The following is a 9399-nucleotide window of genomic DNA, read 5'->3' on the forward strand; positions in this document are numbered from 1 at the left end:
GGCGCATGAGCCATTTTAGTGTGTCTAGGTGCTGCAAAAATTGTCAAGAGGTTTTGTGTCATGTCACCTTCCAGAGGCACTAACTCATTTCCTGTTGGATTTAGGTCAGTGGTGTAAATGAGTGATTTATAGGTCTCGAGAAAATGAAGAAGCCAGTTTTGGTTTGATTTTTCTACAGTATTCGTACGGGCCACAGCAGCCATTTCACTGTGTCTATGTGGCACAAAAATTGTCAAAAGGTTTTGTGACATGTCACCTTAAACATGGCATTAAAATCCAAACTGTTTGAGTAATGACAAAGTTGTTCAGAGGAATTGTTTAGCAGGGCTTGATCTGTCATGTGTGCGAGTTTGAAACCGATAGGATAAATGGTGTGGGAGGAAATATTTGACAGAGAGAATTTGTGAAAAATGACATCTTACTTTGAAAGGGTAATCGCGCACTTCATGTTGGATTTAGGTCAGTGGTTACAGCGCGTGATTTGTAGGTCTTGATGAGACGAACAAGCCAGTTTTGGTTTTGTCTTACTACGGCATTCGTACGGGTCGCAGCTGGTATTCTAGTGTGTCTAGGTGGCGCGAAAATCGTCAGGAGGTTTTTGTAAGACATCACCTGGAAGACACCATTAAATCCAAACCATTCGAGTAATGACAAAGTTATACAGAAGATCTGATTAGGATGAGTTGATCTGTCATGTGTGCGAGTTTGAAGCCGATAAACGGTCTAGGACAAGTTGATTTTTTAAGGAATTTTTAAAAAGAGGCGAAATCTTACTTTGAAAGGGAAATAGCTCATTTCCTGTTGGGTTTAGGTTAGAGGTGCGAGCGCGTGACTTGTAGGTCTCAATGAGACGAACACGCCAGTTTTGGTTTGATCTTTCTACATCATTCCTACAAGCTGCAGCGGCCATTTTAGTGTGCCTAAACGGCTAGGTGGCGCTGGAGAGACCATTTTGGCACTTCTGGGATTAATGTTTTCATTTCCTAAAATTTTTCGCCAGTCCTGACATGCGTGCCAATTTTGGTCAGTTTTGGAGCATGTTTAGGGGGTCAAATTCCAGTTCAAAGATGCGGGAGAAAGAATAATAATAATTAAAGCTGCAAGCAGCTGTGACCGGGCCCTCGCTCTCCCGCGTCTACGCGGGAGGGCAGCAGTGAAAACTCTGAGTGAAAACTCAGAGTAAGTTAACCCTGACGTAGTGTGACGTTTCATCTTCCTACTCCAAAAAACCCCCTATGGGAAGGGTATGTTGTAAATTTCAAGGGGGCGCTATAGAGGTATTTTGTCACCCCCCATGGGCGACACCCCTATCAGATGTATGAGCTCGCCATTTTTGACCTGTGTATCAATTTCATGTGAATATAATGTCGCTGAAGCCATCAAAAAGCCAAACATATTTGGTGGCGAGGGCAACGTCATAGTAGCCACACCCCTTGACATAGAGAAAAGCTTTTAATGACTTTTGATCAGCATGGTCTCAGGGGCTGAGGCTGTTGAGCAACCAGGGGCTGCGGGGAGACCCAGAGCAGGCATGGATTGGTGGTGTAAATGTGGGGTTACTGGCCACTTTATTAGGTACACTTGTGCAATCTAATACAAGTCAATACAACAGCTCTGCCACACATTCTACGTTTACAAAGCTTTTACATTTTCAGCTTTTGTCAGAAAGGTGATTGTTCTACTTTATTATTGAGGTTGTAGTGGGTGGTGTTGGTGTACTGGAGTGCAATATATTTAAAAGTGTTCCTAATATTTTGTCCTCCCCAATTAGACAAAATTAGGAGGCCACCTCAGTACACCACCACCATTCACTATGACCTCAATAATAAACAAAGTAGAGTCACCACTTTCTAGACAATGTCAACAATAACCGAAAATTTATAAGCTTCAGGGAAAAAATCATGGTATAGTCGTTCTACTGGATTGCATTAGATTAGACAGGTGTACACAAAGTGGCCAGTGACTGTATGTTACATACATACAGTATTTCCTCAAATAGTAGCCGGGGCTACTATCAACAAAAAAATTGTTTGGGACCAGGCTACAAATAGGGGCAGGCTACTATTTGAAGGAGGATTTAATAAAAAAAAAATTTACAAAAAAAATCCCAGCCAAATTTGAAAATACAAATACTGTATTTTTTTTAATTTAAACAGCAGAAAGATTTATGTAAACTTGTCTTTACAGTGTAATGAATATTTTCTATATAGTATTACAAAGAAAGTACTGTATTATTTATAGTAACAACCTTTACATTAACAGTAAAAATAGTTTTTGGTGTTTTTGTAAATCACCAATATTTACTATTGACTACACCACAGTGTACTAGTTGTCCTGCCTTGAAACAGTGAATCATCTCATCCTCTGTCCCATCTGCAGCCACCGTGATGCCACACACCTTACAAGACAACATGCCACAAATTAATTTTAAAACTAGGCTACATTCGTAATAATGACTTTTTATCTCACAATTTTTGATTAGGAATGGCAATTCTTTTTTCCATTACTGGCGAAAATGGGCTTCCATAAATAAAGATGGTTATACACCCTAAGCAGGCGTCATATGCAAGCTGTTTCCACTGTTGCCACACAATAAATAGAGCATAAGTCTTTAAGCTGGTTAATATTTTCTCCATCAGCTATCATTCTAAACAAGACTGTTGCCATACATATAACGTGAATCTACCTACATATTATTTACATATTTAATAATGTCAAACACAACAGAAAGACCCAAAGCAACCACATTGACTACATCTCCCAGAAAGCCCAGCGATCTGGGAGCATGCGCGAAGCTGTCTCTAGACGGCAGCGGACATGTGAAGACACGGCCTGTGTTTACATACTGCACTAGCCTTGGACTAAGACGTTCATTGCATAAACGTCTTGAAAACGAACACCGTTTTTCGTTTGGGGGTTCCCGGTCTCGACCGATTCACATCTCCAAAAATAACGTCATTATAACGCAAAAAATATAAAAATGCGGTGGTAGGCCTAGGCTATAGCCTATACCAAGGAAAAATTCGAATTTTATTCGAATTTATTTTTAACATAAAAAACATTAAACATTCGAATCTGATTTTGGGGGAAGATTGACAGCCCTACAGTACACTAGTTCAGTTGAAATAAAGGTTTGTTGTTTATCTTGTAATAAGCCACGCCCACTTTGCCCAGTCGTGACCACCTTCAATATATGGCCTCAGGAATGGCCCTACATCGTACCCACCAAATTTCATTAAAATCGGTGTAGCCGTTTGGGAGATATAAACTTCCCATATTTGTAGCACCCCAACGTTTGCCAAATTCGGTTCACGCACTCACAGTGACATTCCAACCATGGATCTCAAATTTAGTGTTGATAGCATTTAATTTGACTGAGATACGGAACAGATCACGTTTTTATAGCTAGCTACAAAAATTTGTTTGTTAATAATTCACACATTTTTTGACCGAGCAAAATTCTTTTCTCATCTTTAGATCAGGTCCATGTCGGAAATGTACGTGCCAAGTTTTATGCAGATTGGACAAAATCCCTAGGAGGAGTTCGAAAAAGTGGGTTTTGCAGTTTTTCGCAATTTTGGTGAGAAAACAGTATAGGCAGAAATGGGCGTGACCTAGCCCTCGTGATGCAGCTCCATTCAAGGAATCTAAGGACATAAGACTTTTGAATGTGCGACATATCGTTTGGAAGTTATAGACCAAAACGCGTTGGCCTTAGTTATAGTGCCCCCTATAGGCATACATGTGTCATTTTTTGCGTCTGAGGTACGTGCAGGGGTCTTGACCAAGCCTCCAAATTGCACCGCCCTCCCATGCACGGTGTAGCCTGCAGCGACACTTTTATCAACGGACCAATAAAAATAGAAATGGAAAATAATAAAAATCCTTACAATTACAATAGGGTTCCCAGCACCGCTGGTCCTGGGAAACGTGTCTGCTTGGACCCCTAAAAACAGAAAGGCATCTTTGTCTACTGTCTGCAGAGCTGTGTACACAGCTCTAGTCCACTGGTAATTGGAAAGCAGTATATTGCATATTTTAAATGGGTTTATCTACACTTAAACAACCCGCATACCATACATGGACTATTTTTGGTGGAAAAACAGTGTAGGTTGCTAACTCCACAGGGTACCTTTATGGTGCATTTAGGTTGAACCCAAAACAAATTTTCAGCTTGCTTTATTTGTCTAAATTTGATTGTTGGGCTGTTTTGTTAATTTTAACAACAGTACAAACCTTTGTTCCATATACATTGATGGAGTTATAAAGCTGTAGCATAAACATCAACATTTCTTTTTTTCAAATTAAAACTTTTCCAATCTGCAAGGTTCACCTCAACCTTTCCAGTCTGCAGGGTTACCCTCAATTCACAGCATTTTTTCATTGAATTTAGATGCAGTTACAGAAAATAAAAGCAAAGCATAGCAAATAATAAACTGTGTTTTTAGAGCTCATATCACACAATACTGAACTTTGTAATGTTTAACAGGAATCCTTTTCTATGGTAAGTGTCTTGAGAAAAGTAAAAAAAAATTGTGTTCAGTCATCACCAAACACAAAAACTAGTTACATTTGATGGTAACACTTTATATTAAGGTACTGTAATAAGCGTTAATTAATGCTTAATAAGCACCAATTAACAGTTAATGAGCACTTATAAGATGTTTATTACCATTAATTAATTAAGACTATATAAGTGTTAATTATAGCACAATTAACACAGTTATTATTGCATATAGGAGCATTATAAGCACTTAATGGAAACTTGATAACAGTTTATAAAGCTATCCTAAATATTAATTAATAAGATGTCTATTTACATTAATTACGATTTATAAGGGTTAATTATAGAACAATAGGACTTCTGGTTATGGCGTCTGCCTGAGCAGCAGCAGGACTTTGAGCTCCGACCCTGCGTGCTATATTCTGCACTCCATTAAGTCCAATTGACCCTCAACTAACTTCTTTTGCTCGGCAATTACTTCTTGTTTGTGTTTGGAACTAAATTCCACGTAAGGAAAAAAACAACCAGACTAAAATGGCAATGAGAGGCGACGACGACGATGCTAGCTCGGAACACACTGTGAGGGGTGGCAATGGGGATATGGAGGAAACTAATGCTAGCCATCAAGCCGAAGGAGCTGACATCTTAGTCGTCATACATTCACTGAGAGCAGACGTTAAAACACAGTTATGTGAAGTCGTCTCATCTAACCAAGAGATAAAAGAAGCAATTGGGGCTTTCTCTGAGAGGCTAACGTCGGCAGAGTCCCGCATTAGCAAAGCTGAAGACGACATTTCAGCGCTAACTGGCAAAGAAACGTCCCTCCATAAGAAAGTTCAAGAGCTCACACTGAAACTTGATGACCTCAAAAACAGGCACCGACGGTCAAACCTACGGCTAATTGGTTTGCCCGAGAGAGCTGAAGATGGAGACACGGTCGCATTTCTTCAAACCTGGCTGCCTGAAACCTTTGGACCAGACACGTTTCCGAGCCCTGTCATTATTGAGTGTGCCCACTGGCTTAACTACCAGGACAAAGTTCGAGTAATGAGGGCAGCTCGACAGAAGGGTAAAGTCATGTACCGGGACCACCAAGTCATGCTTTTTCCGGACCTATCTGCGGAGGTGCAGAAACAACGGAGACAATACAACAACATGAAGCAGCAACTCCAGGATTTACACATTGACTTTGGACTCATCTTTCCAGCAAAGATGAGGGTTTTTCACAAAGGCAACCGACACTTTTTCCACTCGCCAGAGGAGGTGGAAGCATTCATTCAAGGTGTTCACCAGCAGAAAAATGGGTAACTAACGGCCGGTATCATACAAGAAAACTGTTTCAGTGATTAACACGTCTGTACTCCTTATGAGGGACAATTAAGAGCAATGTTTGTGTTTAAATATTGTTTATCCTGAACACAAGTAAACCTGTTCTTGCTGTGTGCACATATGTGACTTGAATGGTGAAATGGGTGACATATTTAATTATCACCAGGGTCGGGGCAATTGATCTATATTTCAAGCAGGACGCTCCTTTCCTGCTCCTTTTAAGGTATCAGTGAACTTAACCAAGTCGCTTTAAGTGGGGGAGGGGGGGGGGGGAGGTAACTTGATCACAGGGGGTGGGAAAGGATAAGAAGTTTGTGTTCTTATGAGTGTATTATTGGTTTCTTTGTTGAATTGTAAGGTGCATTTTTCTCACAGGAAAGGCAAAATGTTAGTGACAGGGCTATATCATAATCATGATGTTGATAAATGATTAGGAATTTTAACCTTCAGATAATCTCCTGGAATGTTAGAGGCCTCAGGAAATTAGTTAAAGTTAAACAAGTTATGAACAGACTCAAGCAGTATCATCCAAAAATTGTTTTCCTACAAGAAACACATCTACTTCTCAGCGAAACAGATCGTTTAAAGAAAAGATGGCCAGGGCAAGTGATTACTTGTTCTTTCTCTTCACATGCCAGAGGAATCGCAGTGCTTGTGCATAAATCTGTCCCTCTTAAAATACAAAAGACAATTTTGGACCCAGTGGGTAGATTTATTATCTTGCAAGCATCATTATTAAACCAAGACCTAATCTTTGTGAATTTATACGGTCCAAATAATGATGACCCAAAATGTTATAATAATATATTTTTATTAATATCCTCCCTATAAGGTGCAATAATAATGGGGGGAGACTACAACTGTACCCTAGATCCAAAAGTTGACCGATCCTGTGGTACAGATCCAACCCATACAAGAAGCAGAAAAATTATCCACCAGTTTATGCAAGAGCTTAATCTAATTGATATCTGGAGATTGGAAAATCCTACTAAGAAAGAATACTCCTGCCATTCTGCTACCTACAATACCTACAGTCGTATAGATTACTTTCTTTCGTCCAGGTCTCTGATTCCTAATGTCACCAGCTGTATTTACAAGAGTATTCTCATTTCTGATCATGCTATAATTCTGCTTAGTTACTCAGCTACTACTGCCGTCAAAGGTAAGATTCTATAGCGCCTAAAGCCACATTGGTTACAAAATCCCAAATTTCTAGAATTCGTTGGGCAAAATATTGATAACTATTTTCAGTTGAACACAACAGAAACATCTGCTACGATAAGATGGGAGGCTTTCAAAGCCTATATCAGGGGACAAATGATGGGATACACAAGAAATAAATCAAATAGACAGTACTTACAGATGTTAGAGCTGGAAAAGGATATAAAGGAACTGGAACTGGAAATGAATGTATCTAATACTAGAGACAAACAACAAAAACTTGCAATTCTAAAAGCAAAGTATAACACGCTATCCACCAATAAAGCCCTAGCAGGATTAACAACACTAAAGCAGACTTAGTACAATCAGGGAGAGAAGGCAGGGAAGCTACTCGCATGGCGCATTAAAACACAACAAAATGAAAGAAATATCACAGAAATTTTGACTGCTGATGGAGATACAACATCAAATCCCCAAACAATTAATACACTATTTGAATCATACTACAAACAGTTATACACATCAGAATACTGTGTGACAAGTGAATGTCTTCACCAATTTTTTGATCAATTAAAGCTCCCTATACTTAGTGAGGAAGCTAAAGCTGATTTAAAATTTTCAAGAACAAGCTATTATCCCCACTATTAGATATGTTTGTGGAAAGCTTCAGCTCTGGCGAACTTCCACCATCCATGTGTAATGCACTTATAATTGTGATACTGAAATCTGGAAAATTAGCAACACAATGTGGTTCCTATCGACCAATTTCATTAATTAATTCAGATGCTAAAATAATAGCTAAGGTACTTGCGCGTAGGCTTGAAAGACACCTGCCTTTTCTTTCTGATCCGGACCAAAATGGGTTTTGTTAAGGGACATCAAGCTTTTCACTGTGTCTGCAGGGTCCTAAATGTTATTTATGCCAAGAATGAACATCCAGATACAGCAGTACTTTCGTTGGATGCAGAAAAAGCTTTTGATCGAGTTGAACATCGATATCTCCATTAAATACTTGCTCGTTTTGGCTTTGGTAATTATCTTTCTAATTGGATTAAAGTTTGCAACCCGGTTGCATCAGTAATAACAAATGATATCATATCCAACCCTTTCAATCTTTCAAGAGGCACACGTCAAGGCTGTCCCCTCTCGCCTTTTCTATTTGTGATTGCAATTGAGCCCCTGGCAATTGCCATTAGAAATAATCAAAACATTATCGGTATTAATATCAATAATATTGATAACAAAATAGGTTTATTCGCGGATGATATTTTAGTTTTTCTTTCCCAGTTAGAACAGTCAATTCACAACTTATTCAGTACCATTAACACTTTCAGTAGACTTTCCGGTTATAAAATTAATGAAAAATCTGCTATTCTTTTCCTTAGACACTCTGAAAGAGTAAATCCCCAAGTTCAAACACCATTTAAAATAGTTAGAGATAGCTTAACATATCTTGGTATAAAAATCACCCCTAAGATTGACAATTTAGTAGAGGCAAACTACAATCCAGTCATAGAGTCAGTTTCTGAATCTATTAATAGATGGTCCTCGTTACCAGTTTCCATGATAGGACGTATCAATATGATTAAAATGAATGTTTTTACAAAATTTTTGTACCTCTTTCATTCCATTCCTCTTGGTCCTCCAATTAACTTTTTTTCAAAGATGAAAAGCATGTTTTGTAATTTTATTTGGAACAACAGGCGGGCTGGACGTAGCTTATCTCTGCTATATCTCCCCTATGAGAGAGGAGGCCTGAAAATCCCAGAGCTTCAGTGGTATTATTGGGCAGCCCAACTCGCCACTGCCTCCTGCTGGTTTTCACAGGAAACACCATGGACCTGGATGAGTATTGAGAGAAACATGACATCCCCTCTACCACTCAATTAATATTTATATTAAGCTAAATTAAAAGAACTAAAGAAATTAACACATAATCCCTTTGTTAAAAACACGATTCTGGTATGGTTTGAGGCACATAAGCGTAGAGGTGAAACTCCTGTTTTATCCCAATTTACACCAATCTGGGGCAACAGTGAGTTTACACCTGGTAAACAGGACCTGGGTTTCAAAAACTGGACAGTCAAAGGCCTGAATAAAATTGCAGATCTATTTCAATCAATCAATCAATCAATCAATTTTATTGATAAAGCCCAATATCACAAATCACAATTTGCCTCACAGGGCTTTACAGCATACGACATCCCTCTGTCCTTAGGACCCTCACAGCGGATAAGGAAAAACTCCCCCAAAAAAATGGTAGAAACCTCAGGAAGAGCAACTGAGGAGGGATCCCTCTTCCAGGACAGACAGACGTGCAATAGATGTCGTACAGAACAGATCAACATAATAAATTAACAGTAATCCGTATGACACAATGAGACAGAAAGAGAGAGAGACAGAGA

This window comes from Epinephelus moara, chromosome 17, assembly GCF_006386435.1.
Source record: "Epinephelus moara isolate mb chromosome 17, YSFRI_EMoa_1.0, whole genome shotgun sequence".
Classification (NCBI taxonomy): domain Eukaryota; kingdom Metazoa; phylum Chordata; class Actinopteri; order Perciformes; family Serranidae; genus Epinephelus; species Epinephelus moara.